Source organism: Pteropus alecto, unplaced genomic scaffold (assembly GCF_000325575.1).
Source record: "Pteropus alecto unplaced genomic scaffold, ASM32557v1 scaffold108, whole genome shotgun sequence".
In the NCBI taxonomy this organism is placed as follows: domain Eukaryota; kingdom Metazoa; phylum Chordata; class Mammalia; order Chiroptera; family Pteropodidae; genus Pteropus; species Pteropus alecto.
The window spans coordinates 38,615-46,101 of record NW_006441946.1 but is presented as its reverse complement, the minus strand read 5'-3'; the positions used below and the strand labels follow the sequence as shown (position 1 = coordinate 46,101).

Below are 7,487 nucleotides of genomic sequence, written 5' to 3'. Positions count from 1 at the left end.
AGGGCGGCTTTCGTGGCCTTTTTCTAACGCTATCGGCGGAAGGGGTCGCGGGGCCGTGCTCGGGCCGCATCCCATACGCACACGGACAGACTCCGGACGGCAGGGCCCCGCGTCGTCGGCGGGGCACGCGGCGGATGCGGGAACGGAGAACGCGGGGCTCGCTCTCGGGTCGTAATCCTAGGGCTCACCGGAGAAGGCCCTCGTGTGTGGTTCAAGACAGACTCGGAGCCGAATCCCGCTATGGATCGCACGTCTCTTCCCTGACGACCTTTCTCCGCTGGGAGTTTGCAAGGAAGACCGACCAGCCAAATGTCCTACTCCGGGTCTCATTGGACATATTAGGTACCTGAAAATCACCGGACTTTGCGTGGCTCATCCAAGTCATCGGCCTTTTAGCATAGCTGGTCTCTGAGACCAAGTGAGAATTCAGAGATGGGTGGTTCTGTGATGTACACCAAAGACTGCCTTTCAGCCATTCACAGCCCTGGTTCTGACACATGACACAGAGTTCTTGCTTATTTCAAGGGACATCGCGAACTAATTTTAACTCGTTTTCATTTTACACATAAATATATGCCATTAAAATCCAGCGGAAGGGTTAAAGGGTGTCAGAAAAAGCAAGCTATGCCTGCTCTGAATGCAGGACCAGGAATTCTAACAATGAACGGCTTTAAGTAACTCACCCTTAAGAAAATCTATGAGAGGACTGCATGGCTCCAAGGATTGCACTGAGGCCACTCAATGAGGACGACATTAATGTACAAGAGAAAGCTCACCTCTTAGGAGAGGAGCGATTGCATAACTCTGCGTTTTTCTCCAATCCAATTCTTGAAGCATAATTTCAGTTTTTATACACAGACACTCTCTCTCATTAGATACATTATCCCCAGATTTCCTATTGATTTTGCCTAAAATTTAAATCTTGGCCCTATTTACCCTTCAGAACAGTTTTTCCTTACCTCATTTTCCCCTCAGCTGAGTGAATATGGGGGAGGGGAGGTGGTCTGGAGGCCAGTGGTTTGGGGTTGGGAGTTGAGGGGAGCCAAAGCCCCAGTACTTGTTTTCGTACAACTTAGGTTATATCATGTATTTATCTGCTGAACGGCAAAGAGATATCACGGGGTCGAGGTGTCAGGGAAAAGAAGAGAAAAGAAAGAGTAGCGGATGGCGAGGAATGGTTTGTCATCAACCTGAAATGTTTCAGAGACTTAGTACCACCCAGAGAAGGACCCCCACACAACACTCCCACCGACATTCGCTACCCTTGATACCCGACGCGATCAGCATATCAACTCTTCATAGACTGTGCTTTAAGAAATACTATTCAACAAGTAGGTGTGGAGATTTTGTCTCTTTAACAAACCAAATTATATCTTTCCCTTACAGTACACACTTAAAAAGTAATCCGAATGACTTAAATAATATAATTGTAAAAACAGAATCATTTTTAAAAAGGTAGAAAGTATAAGTTGATATTTGTAACATTGAGGTTGGAGGAGAATATCCTAAGCCCTAAAGCAATGATTTTATCTCAAAGAAAAGAGTGAGAAATCTGGCTAAAATTTCTGAGCCCTATCTGTCAAAAACAAATATAGACCTACTTTAAAATATTCCCGAACTTTTACACTTTAGAAGGAGTTTCTTCTCCCACCTTCTTCCGTGTAGTTGGGACCGATTCGAATTTCTTAGAGAGGGCCACATCACAGCTATGTAGAGTGAGGGTCTCCCACTAAGTTCCGGTTTAAGAGTGTTCCTGGTTTGCCAACATATAGCAAGAAGCTCATGCACGAGCTCCCCAAATGAGTTGCTTTTATTTATTTTGCCTTTACTATTATATTAAGTTTTATGTTTTTATGTGCATTAAAGGTTGAATTACAGGAACTGTGTGTATGCTTTGTTTGAGGACAGTCTTAAGTGTACGGCGCAGAATAGCATGAAAAAGCTTCAGGAATGCGGACAAACGGTACATTATAGATGAATTAGTGGACAATGTTTTGTCGTGCTATCGCAAGTAACGTAAACTAATGAAGGAAACAGGTCTATTTCAATGAGATATTGTGGCTTTCATTTATGGGGGCTCAGGAATACATAGCATATTTTTCTAATTTAAAATAATAGTAACTGCATTTTCAATGTCCAAGAATGGGTTTTCAATAACAAAGTACCCTTGTAATGTGGGAAAGACTGTACACGTAAAATTAAAAGACAAACAAACTAGGAGAATATATATACGTGGAAATTTCTATTTATATTTGGAAGAAAGAAGGAATAGGGTAAGAGTCCTTAAATATAAATACACATATATAAGTTTATGTATATATGGAAGAAATAAGAAATAGGGCAATAATCCTGAATTATAAAAAACTATGTCATATCAATAAGAAACATCAACACCCCCTCCCAAAGATGGACAAAGGCCATGGATAATTTACAGAAGAATATAAACTATGAATAAATATTGACAAATGTTCATATTCACTAGTAATAAAATGACAAAAACAACATGCCATAACTTTTCTTCAAATGTCAGAATTCTTCGGTGATAATGCTATCGAAAGCTCACGAGATGGACACTCACACACGATCGAGAGGGAACCGAATTGATACGAACGCCCTTGAAATACCAAGAGCCTTACACATAGTTCTATCTTTGACCTCAGATGTCCACATTTAGCAATGTCTCCTAAAGATACCATCTGAAAAACAGGCAAACAATGTATAGACAAGTTGTTCGTGTTCTTGTTATTGAAAACTGTCGATGATTTTCTGCTCATCTTGAATAAAATCAAACCCCGTTCTTTGGCTCACAAGACCAAGCATTGTCTGGCCCCGCCTACCTCTTAAATTTAATCTCATTACCTCATTCCACTCCCGCCTCACTGACTTTTGTCCCGTCTCAGGATCACGCAAAGTGTGTCCCCTCCTTTTGGTCCATACTCCCCCATTTCCCCAGGGGTGATCCTATTCGTTCTTCAGGAACCTGTTCAATTGTCACTTCTTTCGGGAAGAACCTTCCTGAGGCAATCTACATTGGCCCTCTCTATGTTTCTCCACAACGTTATTTGTAATGATGTATTTACTTTAGTGTTTATAGACTGACAAGAGGTATCTTCTTGTCCTCCATAGCGTCCCCAGGCACCCAATAAATGTGTGGAAATGGAAAAATGCCACAGATAAATTGGTGGTCTCATTGCACTTGTCAGAGCACTGCCAAGATATTCGTGTTTCGCTTTTAAATGACATGATATCCGTGGCTCTGTCACTCAAGTATTGTAGTCCTTCTTAATGAATATTAATTAAAACCCCATGTTAATTAGATGATGTCATACTTGGGCTAATAGCTCAGGGCCATGGAGTAAAGGGTCTTGTAAAGGCAGGTCTCTGGCAATGACCTTCCTGCCCCGGGTGCTCGCGTACACGCGTGTAAAACGTAAGAGGTGTACGCACCTGGGTTGAGCTTGCAACACACATTTCTCCCTTGTATTTCCATGCGTGAGCCAACGTGTGCACACATGTGTAAAACAGAAGAGATGTACATGCCTGAAGTGAGCTTGCTGACCAATTTCTCCTCTGTGTTTCCATGCATGAGCCAAGACCTCCATGTCCCTTGGAGGGCACTAGGATCGTCACAGCAAGAATGTATATAGAAGGGAAGTTACTATTAAGCTGCTGATACCCCCAAATAGAAAATTTTAATCTACAGCAACACAATAGGATTGCAAGCATGGCTTTGTTGAGAGGCAACATGATTCTCTCAATTATTTTTTTTCCCTACTTTTGACATATTTAGAAACAGGCAGGTCTGGCATAGCAGACCTCTGAACTTCACCACCTAGGGTGGGGGCCAGGGTAGAAACTGGGGGAGGGGGACGGGAAGCTGCTAGAGAGATGTGTAACTGCCCAGGCTTAGGCTCTTTTCCCAAATATTTGGCACCCTAGAACTAGCTGATGAATTAATGAATGAGGTACATCACGTTGTTTTTTTTTTGGTCATTTCAAGAAAATCAAATGAAAATAAGATAAAAATCCAATATTAGAAACTTAATTGAAGTGGACCATACAACTACTTATGCATATGATTTTCATTTTGTCGATTATGAGAAGGAACAACAGCAGAAGGAAATGTAAAAAAGGCATATTTGGGGGGATTATGGATATCTTCCTTTTCTTTTAAATCTTTGTGCATAATCAGGAAAAAAGTTACTAGTAACTAGCCTACGATACTGGTTGTCCCTCACGTACAGAACCACACCACGTAGGTATCCCTTACTTGAAAGAACATATACCTTCCAGAAAACTAACGATAAAATTTAGTTGCATAGAATCTTATCTCCCATCGATTTCTTTAGTTAGCGTAGCTGCCATCGAAACATAGTTCGCATCACAAAATTTATACAGAAAGCCGAAAATATAAATATCGAGCCATCGAAGCTAATAAAAATACATGGAAAATACAGGTGGATGGTTCTCACAAAAGCAGCTCACCACAAGGAAAGGTTTATAAATGTGTTACTTATCAGCGAGACTAAAGGGCTCTAACTCTCGTGAAATGGGTTTGGGTGACTGTTACACTACTCTCACTATAGTGTCAGGACATCGAGGCAATGAGATCTTATCTGGACATTCAGTGTAGGAAACAGAGCAGACAAGGCTCCTCCTTTAGAGACAGCACCCGTCCTGGAATCCACTGACCCCAAAAAGGGGCTCGAGAAGTGGAGATCTGTCTGCGTGCGACACTCTAAAACTCTTAGTTTCACAATGCGAGGTATTACCATCAGCAATAAGTTACGAGTCAGGAATTGGAGTGTTGCGAATGACTGACTGCGTGCGAGTGTGAACCCAATGTAAACGGCGCCATACATTTGCCTTTAAGGTCTTTCCTGATGTGGGAGAGCTGGGAGGGACTGAAAACTCACATCCACAGGAACGTGAGGCCTATTAGTAAATGTCATCTCTTAGGTATGGGACACACACGGGGAAGAGGATAAGAACCATTATTTAAACAAGGGAGAGACCAAAGCGAGTGGCCAGGAGCTGGCCACAGCAGCATCCAGAGTGATAATGCCTCGGGGGTCGATAAAACGCTTTCTAGCTGTTCTTGCATTTTACAAGCTTCCTTTGATTTTATTCCGTACCTTTCAGACTTCCGATTGGATTTTTCCAGTCTTTTGTATGAGATGTTGATATTTTAGAGATGAGTACACTTTTTCTCCATCTTCCCTAAAGGTAAATTAGCCTCTAGAATTCGGTTACCAGATGGTGAGTTTAGCTGGTGTTGCTTAGTTTCCAAGGGCCCGATGGCCTCTTTCCACAGCCCGCGCGGCTCCTCCTGGTGTGCGACCCCCAGCTCACCCTGCCTGTGGCTCCTGTGCCCCATCTCCTGCTTCTGCCTGGGAATGTACAGACCTTGTAGAAGGAGGACCTGCCACCCCCTGGCTTTGATGCTTCGACATTTAGGGCAGGCAGCTCATCGCCCAAGGTCAAGGGCGTTTGTGCCCGGGCGCGTCTTCCCCCTCCACAGCTGGGCCCCAGCCGAGCCCTCCACCCTCTTCTCCAGCACAGCGGAAGAGCTCAGGGCTTGGCGGGACAGTGCCAGAGGCACTCCCGGTGGGGCCGGGAGGGAGCGGATTCACCTTCCCAGCCTCAATTTCCCCGATTGTCAGGAGCGTGGATGTTTGACATCAGAGTTTTTTCATCTAACTCCGACATTCTCTCTCTGTTGACCCGTGGACAGTTATTTGCCAATTTGCGTCTCATTTGCTTCATCTTTAAAATAAGAATGATAGCATTATCCTGTGTCTTCGGGTCTTGAGGATTCAGGGAGAAAATGCCTGTGCAAGTCTCGTAATAGGGCCTGACAAGGATAACCTCCCACTGTCACCGCCATCTGTGAAATGGGGACACTTTACGGGGAAAACACAGACGTTAAACGAGCTGCGGGTGGTGAAATGTGCATCCCTTTGCCCGCAGCCTTGAGGAGGGCACAGGACGGTAACAGTAGGAGGCCTGGGGCCCAGCGGTGTGCAGGTGGGTCCCTCGCCTCCCCATCCCTCAGGAAGCCTCCTCACCCCTTCGGTCCACCAGCCACGCCCCAGGACAGAGTGGGGGGCCCCGCAGTGCGCCCCCCACCTCCCCACACCCGCATCCCCTGCCCTTGTAGGTGGAGGTGCTGACTGTGCCTCCAGGTTGGCCGCGCTGAGGGCGGCGTCTCGCACCTGTTGCTGGAACCCGGTCGCCCGCGCGTTCTCATCGGCCTTGCTGGGTCCTTCGGGGAAGCCCCTCTGCAGGTGTCCTTTCTGGTTCACGCGCCCACGTTTCCTTCCCCCCCGGGGTCCCCTTCCTCCTTCTCTCCGCTCTGGTGGCCTGGCCTCTGGGACGGCGTATCGGAGGGGCTGGGCCCGGGTCCAGTCCCCTCTCCCTCTTCTTCCTTAAGCAGTCAACGTTCCAGAAAATGCACAGTTACGTTGGACGCGCATCCTCCAACCTCGTCAGGGACACCTTTTCAGCATCACCTGGTCACTCTTTAGAGAGGACAAAATTTAGCCACATTGTACCCCCAGGACACTCTTGTGAAGATTTCATGTAGCGAGTTCGCATGAAAGAGGAGACACCTGTGCTCACCCATTGTCACACGCCCTGCAGGCGACACTCCCTGCGGGGTCTGATCGCTGCAGGGCGGAGGTCCTCCCGTCTCTCATGCCACCGGCTCGTGCTAACGCAGGAGACCCCGTGGGAAACAGCCTGCGCCGCTTTGGACCAGGACCGTGGCACGTGCTACTTAAGATCCCTTTTTCTATTGTCTTCTTTTGGCTTCGTGAGCGTTGCGATCGGACATTCCTTCCCGCACGAATTCACATTTCGTCAAACATCGACTTCCTGTCAGTGCCTTTGGAGTCGTATCTCATTGTGAAAGATCTTTCGTTTTCTAACATTTGAAGATTTCTTTCAAGTGTGCATGATTGATGTAAAATTTAAAGTGGCCTGATCTTCATGGAAGGTTCCAGTTGGTGACACAAATAGAGTCGAGAGAAATTTTAGAACGCCTCGGACAGGAACGTTAGAGGTAACCATTCTAAACAAATAGTTCATGAGAAAATTCTCTTCCAGAAGTAGTGAGATGTAAAACATCCTTTTATATAGTCACCTTCTCTTTGGTATTTTAAGGAAATACCTCTATCTCACCAAATCGCCAGGTCCCTTAAAGAGCTGACGAAAAATACGTAAAACATTTTAGATCTCTCAGGTGCAACGCACAGGAAGCGAAAATCTGGGGGAGCAATGAAATGAAAGGTAAATAACTGTAGCGCTAAGTTACGCTGTCTTACAAATGATGACAGCCCCAAAGTGTTTCCTGAGTTATTTGGTCACCGTCTCTGCATCCACAGCGTGATGGTGTCTTAGAAAAAGCCCCAGAAAAGCTGCGTAGAGGACAACTTCCTTTTTTCGTTGGACTCCTCTGCACTGAGAATGTCAAACACAGGAAGCTC

At 45.6% G+C, this 7,487-nt stretch overlaps 1 protein-coding gene across 2 annotated transcripts in view; it reads right to left on the bottom strand.

Annotated features, from left to right (window-relative positions):
• ZMYND11 (zinc finger MYND-type containing 11) overlaps window positions 1-716 on the bottom strand; it is a 90,109-nt gene extending 89,393 nt beyond the window's left edge. Inside the window, exon 1 of one of the 2 annotated variants that reach the window (XM_025051690.1) lies at window positions 347-716. The gene's annotated coding sequence lies outside the window, so the exon portion shown is untranslated. Of the gene's footprint in view, window positions 1-188; window positions 326-346 lie in introns of those variants that run through there. The other variant, XM_015594806.2, reaches the window with a different exon arrangement.
• Between the last annotated feature and the right edge of the window lie 6,771 nt (window positions 717-7,487).